Below are 7,500 nucleotides of genomic sequence, written 5' to 3' on the forward strand. Positions count from 1 at the left end.
CGATGAGACGAAAACATTAAAACGATATTTTTGCATTTTCTTACGACAAAACATTAACAAATACGAGACTATAACAATATAAAACTACATATGTAATTTAATTAATCAAAATTAATAATTTTTTTTGATTTTTCAGTGATCCAGAACCGATAAGTCGAAAATTTTAACAATCATATTTTTGCATTCTGTACCGTGGATCCATCGTTAAACGCTATTAAACTAACGTCCGTGATGGTATAAATGCAGATTTTCGCTCCGTTTAGCCAAAATAACGAACTTTAGGTGCGCTCCGAAATATTTCAAAGTCCCAGCGGCGTATTGCTTCGCCTCTTAGAACCGATTAGTCGAAAATTTTAACAATCATATTTTTGCATTCTGTACCGTGGATCGATCGTTAAACGCTATTAAACTAGCGTCCGTGATGGTATAAATGCAGATTTTCGCTCCGTTTAGCCAAAATAACGAACTTTAGGTGCGCTCCGAAATATTTCAAAGTCCCAGCGGCGTATTGCTTCGCCTCTTAGAACCGATTAGTCGAAAATTTTAACAATCATATTTTTGCATTCTGTACCGTGGATCGATCGTTAAACGCTATTGAACTAACGTCCGTGATGGTATAAATGCAGATTTTCGCTCCGTTTAGCCAAAATAACGAACTTTAGGTACGCTCCGAAATATTTCAAAGTCCCAGCGGCGTATTGCTTCGCCTCTTAGAACCGATTAGTCGAAAATTTTAACAATCATATTTTTGCATTCTGTACCGTGGATCGATCGTTAAACGCTATTGAACTAACGTCCGTGATGGTATAAATGCAGATTTTCGCTCCGTTTAGCCAAAATAACGAACTTTAGGTGCGCTCCGAAATATTTCAAAGTCCCAGCGGCGTATTGCTTCGCCTCTTAGAACCGATTAGTCGAAAATTTTAACAATCATATTTTTGCATTCTGTACCGTGGATCCATCGTTAAACGCTATTAAACTAACGTCCGTGATGGTATAAATGCAGATTTTCGCTCCGTTTAGCCAAAATAACGAACTTTAGGTGCGCTCCGAAATATTTCAAAGTCCCAGCGGCGTATTGCTTCGCCTCTTAGAACCGATTAGTCGAAAATTTTAACAATCATATTTTTGCATTCTGTACCGTGGATCGATCGTTAAACGCTATTGAACTAACGTCCGTGATGGTATAAATGCAGATTTTCGCTCCGTTTAGCCAAAATAACGAACTTTAGGTGCGCTCCGAAATATTTCAAAGTCCCAGCGGCGTATTGCTTCGCCTCTTAGAACCGATTAGTCGAAAATTTTAACAATCATATTTTTGCATTCTGTACCGTGGATCCATCGTTAAACGCTATTAAACTAACGTCCGTGATGGTATAAATGCAGATTTTCGCTCCGTTTAGCCAAAATAACGAACTTTAGGTGCGCTCCGAAATATTTCAAAGTCCCAGCGGCGTATTGCTTCGCCTCTTAGAACCGATTAGTCGAAAATTTTAACAATCATACTTTTGCATTCTGTACCGTGGATCCATCGTTAAACGCTATTAAACTAACGTCCGTGATGGTATAAATGCAGATTTTCGCTCCGTTTAGCCAAAATAACGAACTTTAGGTGCGCTCCGAAATATTTCAAAGTCCCAGCGGCGTATTGCTTCGCCTCTTAGAACCGATTAGTCGAAAATTTTAACAATCATATTTTTGCATTCTGTACCGTGGATCCATCGTTAAACGCTATTAAACTAACGTCCGTGATGGTATAAATGCAGATTTTCGCTCCGTTTAGCCAAAATAACGAACTTTAGGTGCGCTCCGAAATATTTCAAAGTCCCAGCGGCGTATTGCTTCGCCTCTTAGAACCGATTAGTCGAAAATTTTAACAATCATATTTTTGCATTCTGTACCGTGGATCGATCGTTAAACGCTATTGAACTAACGTCCGTGATGGTATAAATGCAGATTTTCGCTCCGTTTAGCCAAAATAACGAACTTTAGGTGCGCTCCGAAATATTTCAAAGTCCCAGCGGCGTATTGCTTCGCCTCTTAGAACCGATTAGTCGAAAATTTTAACAATCATATTTTTGCATTCTGTACCGTGGATCGATCGTTAAACGCTATTGAACTAACGTCCGTGATGGTATAAATGCAGATTTTCGCTCCGTTTAGCCAAAATAACGAACTTTAGGTACGCTCCGAAATATTTCAAAGTCCCAGCGGCGTATTGCTTCGCCTCTTAGAACCGATTAGTCGAAAATTTTAACAATCATATTTTTGCATTCTGTACCGTGGATCGATCGTTAAACGCTATTGAACTAACGTCCGTGATGGTATAAATGCAGATTTTCGCTCCGTTTAGCCAAAATAACGAACTTTAGGTGCGCTCCGAAATATTTCAAAGTCCCAGCGGCGTATTGCTTCGCCTCTTAGAACCGATTAGTCGAAAATTTTAACAATCATATTTTTGCATTCTGTACCGTGGATCCATCGTTAAACGCTATTAAACTAACGTCCGTGATGGTATAAATGCAGATTTTCGCTCCGTTTAGCCAAAATAACGAACTTTAGGTGCGCTCCGAAATATTTCAAAGTCCCAGCGGCGTATTGCTTCGCCTCTTAGAACCGATTAGTCGAAAATTTTAACAATCATATTTTTGCATTCTGTACCGTGGATCGATCGTTAAACGCTATTGAACTAACGTCCGTGATGGTATAAATGCAGATTTTCGCTCCGTTTAGCCAAAATAACGAACTTTAGGTGCGCTCCGAAATATTTCAAAGTCCCAGCGGCGTATTGCTTCGCCTCTTAGAACCGATTAGTCGAAAATTTTAACAATCATATTTTTGCATTCTGTACCGTGGATCCATCGTTAAACGCTATTAAACTAACGTCCGTGATGGTATAAATGCAGATTTTCGCTCCGTTTAGCCAAAATAACGAACTTTAGGTGCGCTCCGAAATATTTCAAAGTCCCAGCGGCGTATTGCTTCGCCTCTTAGAACCGATTAGTCGAAAATTTTAACAATCATACTTTTGCATTCTGTACCGTGGATCCATCGTTAAACGCTATTAAACTAACGTCCGTGATGGTATAAATGCAGATTTTCGCTCCGTTTAGCCAAAATAACGAACTTTAGGTGCGCTCCGAAATATTTCAAAGTCCCAGCGGCGTATTGCTTCGCCTCTTAGAACCGATTAGTCGAAAATTTTAACAATCATATTTTTGCATTCTGTACCGTGGATCCATCGTTAAACGCTATTAAACTAACGTCCGTGATGGTATAAATGCAGATTTTCGCTCCGTTTAGCCAAAATAACGAACTTTAGGTGCGCTCCGAAATATTTCAAAGTCCCAGCGGCGTATTGCTTCGCCTCTTAGAACCGATTAGTCGAAAATTTTAACAATCATATTTTTGCATTCTGTACCGTGGATCGATCGTTAAACGCTATTGAACTAACGTCCGTGATGGTATAAATGCAGATTTTCGCTCCGTTTAGCCAAAATAACGAACTTTAGGTGCGCTCCGAAATATTTCAAAGTCCCAGCGGCGTATTGCTTCGCCTCTTAGAACCGATTAGTCGAAAATTTTAACAATCATATTTTTGCATTCTGTACCGTGGATCCATCGTTAAACGCTATTAAACTAACGTCCGTGATGGTATAAATGCAGATTTTCGCTCCGTTTAGCCAAAATAACGAACTTTAGGTGCGCTCCGAAATATTTCAAAGTCCCAGCGGCGTATTGCTTCGCCTCTTAGAACCGATTAGTCGAAAATTTTAACAATCATACTTTTGCATTCTGTACCGTGGATCCATCGTTAAACGCTATTAAACTAACGTCCGTGATGGTATAAATGCAGATTTTCGCTCCGTTTAGCCAAAATAACGAACTTTAGGTGCGCTCCGAAATATTTCAAAGTCCCAGCGGCGTATTGCTTCGCCTCTTAGAACCGATTAGTCGAAAATTTTAACAATCATATTTTTGCATTCTGTACCGTGGATCCATCGTTAAACGCTATTAAACTAACGTCCGTGATGGTATAAATGCAGATTTTCGCTCCGTTTAGCCAAAATAACGAACTTTAGGTGCGCTCCGAAATATTTCAAAGTCCCAGCGGCGTATTGCTTCGCCTCTTAGAACCGATTAGTCGAAAATTTTAACAATCATATTTTTGCATTCTGTACCGTGGATCGATCGTTAAACGCTATTGAACTAACGTCCGTGATGGTATAAATGCAGATTTTCGCTCCGTTTAGCCAAAATAACGAACTTTAGGTGCGCTCCGAAATATTTCAAAGTCCCAGCGGCGTATTGCTTCGCCTCTTAGAACCGATTAGTCGAAAATTTTAACAATCATATTTTTGCATTCTGTACCGTGGATCCATCGTTAAACGCTATTAAACTAACGTCCGTGATGGTATAAATGCAGATTTTCGCTCCGTTTAGCCAAAATAACGAACTTTAGGTGCGCTCCGAAATATTTCAAAGTCCCAGCGGCGTATTGCTTCGCCTCTTAGAACCGATTAGTCGAAAATTTTAACAATCATACTTTTGCATTCTGTACCGTGGATCCATCGTTAAACGCTATTAAACTAACGTCCGTGATGGTATAAATGCAGATTTTCGCTCCGTTTAGCCAAAATAACGAACTTTAGGTGCGCTCCGAAATATTTCAAAGTCCCAGCGGCGTATTGCTTCGCCTCTTAGAACCGATTAGTCGAAAATTTTAACAATCATATTTTTGCATTCTGTACCGTGGATCCATCGTTAAACGCTATTAAACTAACGTCCGTGATGGTATAAATGCAGATTTTCGCTCCGTTTAGCCAAAATAACGAACTTTAGGTGCGCTCCGAAATATTTCAAAGTCCCAGCGGCGTATTGCTTCGCCTCTTAGAACCGATTAGTCGAAAATTTTAACAATCATATTTTTGCATTCTGTACCGTGGATCCATCGTTAAACGCTATTAAACTAACGTCCGTGATGGTATAAATGCAGATTTTCGCTCCGTTTAGCCAAAATAACGAACTTTAGGTGCGCTCCGAAATATTTCAAAGTCCCAGCGGCGTATTGCTTCGCCTCTTAGAACCGATTAGTCGAAAATTTTAACAATCATACTTTTGCATTCTGTACCGTGGATCCATCGTTAAACGCTATTAAACTAACGTCCGTGATGGTATAAATGCAGATTTTCGCTCCGTTTAGCCAAAATAACGAACTTTAGGTGCGCTCCGAAATATTTCAAAGTCCCAGCGGCGTATTGCTTCGCCTCTTAGAACCGATTAGTCGAAAATTTTAACAATCATATTTTTGCATTCTGTACCGTGGATCCATCGTTAAACGCTATTAAACTAACGTCCGTGATGGTATAAATGCAGATTTTCGCTCCGTTTAGCCAAAATAACGAACTTTAGGTGCGCTCCGAAATATTTCAAAGTCCCAGCCGCGTGTTACGTCGGATCGTTGATTAGCCGAGTCTTGTGACCGGACGAGCGGTAACCCGGTCGGCGGTGCTCGGCTGATACGAATCTGAACTCGCAGGCAGAGATGGGTCTTTGCCGCGTGGAGGAGCTAGGTGGATTGTCAGGTAAGGCGAAGGGCGTTAAAGAACGACACGTGGTTTTAAATTAAAATAACAAGGTATATTCTAAATCAAATTTATGCTAAATACAAGCTACGTCATATAGTCTACAGTATAGTCAACTCCTATACGCGAGTGGTACTCCGGTTATGTAACACGTGTAACCTATGGAGGTGCGTTTCTAGGCCGCAGCGTCTCCACAGGGGGAAATGGGTTAAGGAAAGATAGATTGAGCGGGCGAGCAGTGTGTCCAGCTTCTGCCTGCTCAACCGGAGGTGAGAAAGGTGTAGCTTAGTATGCCGTTTACTCGTCCAAGGCCGGGTCGCTAAGACTGGCTGATTTAGGATTCTCGCGTTGAGTCCCCTTGGAGCGAGCGTTGGTTAACGTCTGCTACAACCTCTGAAGTTGAGGTCGATGAGGGCGGTATATATGTCTATACCGCGCCAATGTTGTTGCGAGTGAGCGGTGCGCCGAGTGGCCATCTAGCGGCGACTCTGGAACTATCGGCGCTGTCGGAGTGGTGCGCACGGTGTGTTGTCGACTGGGGACTGGAGTAGTTTCGGTGGCGGCCGCTGGTGGCGCTGGTGCTTCTGTAGAGGTGGGGAGCCGTGTCTGCCACCTGTCGTCTATCGCGTTGAGCCAGGCGCGTTGCGCACGCTGTCAGCGGACGTAACACGCGTATTGCTTTGCCCCGAAATTTTTCAAAGTTCCAGCGGCGTGTTGCTTTCAAAGTGCCTCCCTCTAAATACCGATCGGCAGGCCGCTAGGTCGGCGACGCACGGGCTTACGCCCAGGCGTATACGGGGGCAAATCGCCGTGAGAGCGTGCGATTTTGACTTTCGCAATAAGATAGTCTCCTTTATGAAAAGGAGCGTACACGTCTCCCAAAAAAAAAAACAGTTTCATGACGATCAATGTAGTTCTTGATCGAAATGTATCATAGGACGAAGATTTTATCGAAAAGTACGAACTTTGGCGACGCATCGAAATTTTTCAAAGTTCCAACGGCGTGTTGCTTTCAAAGTGCCTCCCTCTAAATACCGATCGGCAGGCCGCTAGGTCGGCGACGCACGGGCTTACGCCCAGGCGTATACGGGGGCAAATCGCCGTGAGAGCGTGCGATTTTGACTTTCGCAATAAGATAGTCTCCTTTATGAAAAGGAGCGTACACGTCTCCCAAAAAAAAAAACAGTTTCATGACGATCAATGTAGTTCTTGATCGAAATGTATCATAGGACGAAGATTTTATCGAAAAGTACGAACTTTGGCGACGCATCGAAATTTTTCAAAGTTCCAACGGCGTGTTGCTTTCAAAGTGCCTCCCTCTAAATACCGATCGGCAGGCCGCTAGGTCGGCGACGCACGGGCTTACGCCCAGGCGTATACGGGGGCAAATCGCCGTGAGAGCGTGCGATTTTGACTTTCGCAATAAGATAGTCTCCTTTATGAAAAGGAGCGTACACGTCTCCCAAAAAAAAAAACAGTTTCATGACGATCAATGTAGTTCTTGATCGAAATGTATCATAGGACGAAGATTTTATCGAAAAGTACGAACTTTGGCGACGCATCGAAATTTTTCAAAGTTCCAACGGCGTGTTGCTTTCAAAGTGCCTCCCTCTAAATACCGATCGGCAGGCCGCTAGGTCGGCGACGCACGGGCTTACGCCCAGGCGTATACGGGGGCAAATCGCCGTGAGAGCGTGCGATTTTGACTTTCGCAATAAGATAGTCTCCTTTATGAAAAGGAGCGTACACGTCTCCCAAAAAAAAAAACAGTTTCATGACGATCAATGTAGTTCTTGATCGAAATGTATCATAGGACGAAGATTTTATCGAAAAGTACGAACTTTGGCGACGCATCGAAATTTTTCAAAGTTCCAACGGCGTGTTGCTTTCAAAGTGCCTCCCTCTAAATACCGAT

The sequence above is a fragment of the Osmia lignaria genome, unplaced genomic scaffold (assembly GCF_051020975.1).
Source record: "Osmia lignaria lignaria isolate PbOS001 unplaced genomic scaffold, iyOsmLign1 scaffold0060, whole genome shotgun sequence".
In the NCBI taxonomy this organism is placed as follows: Eukaryota; Metazoa; Arthropoda; class Insecta; order Hymenoptera; family Megachilidae; genus Osmia; species Osmia lignaria.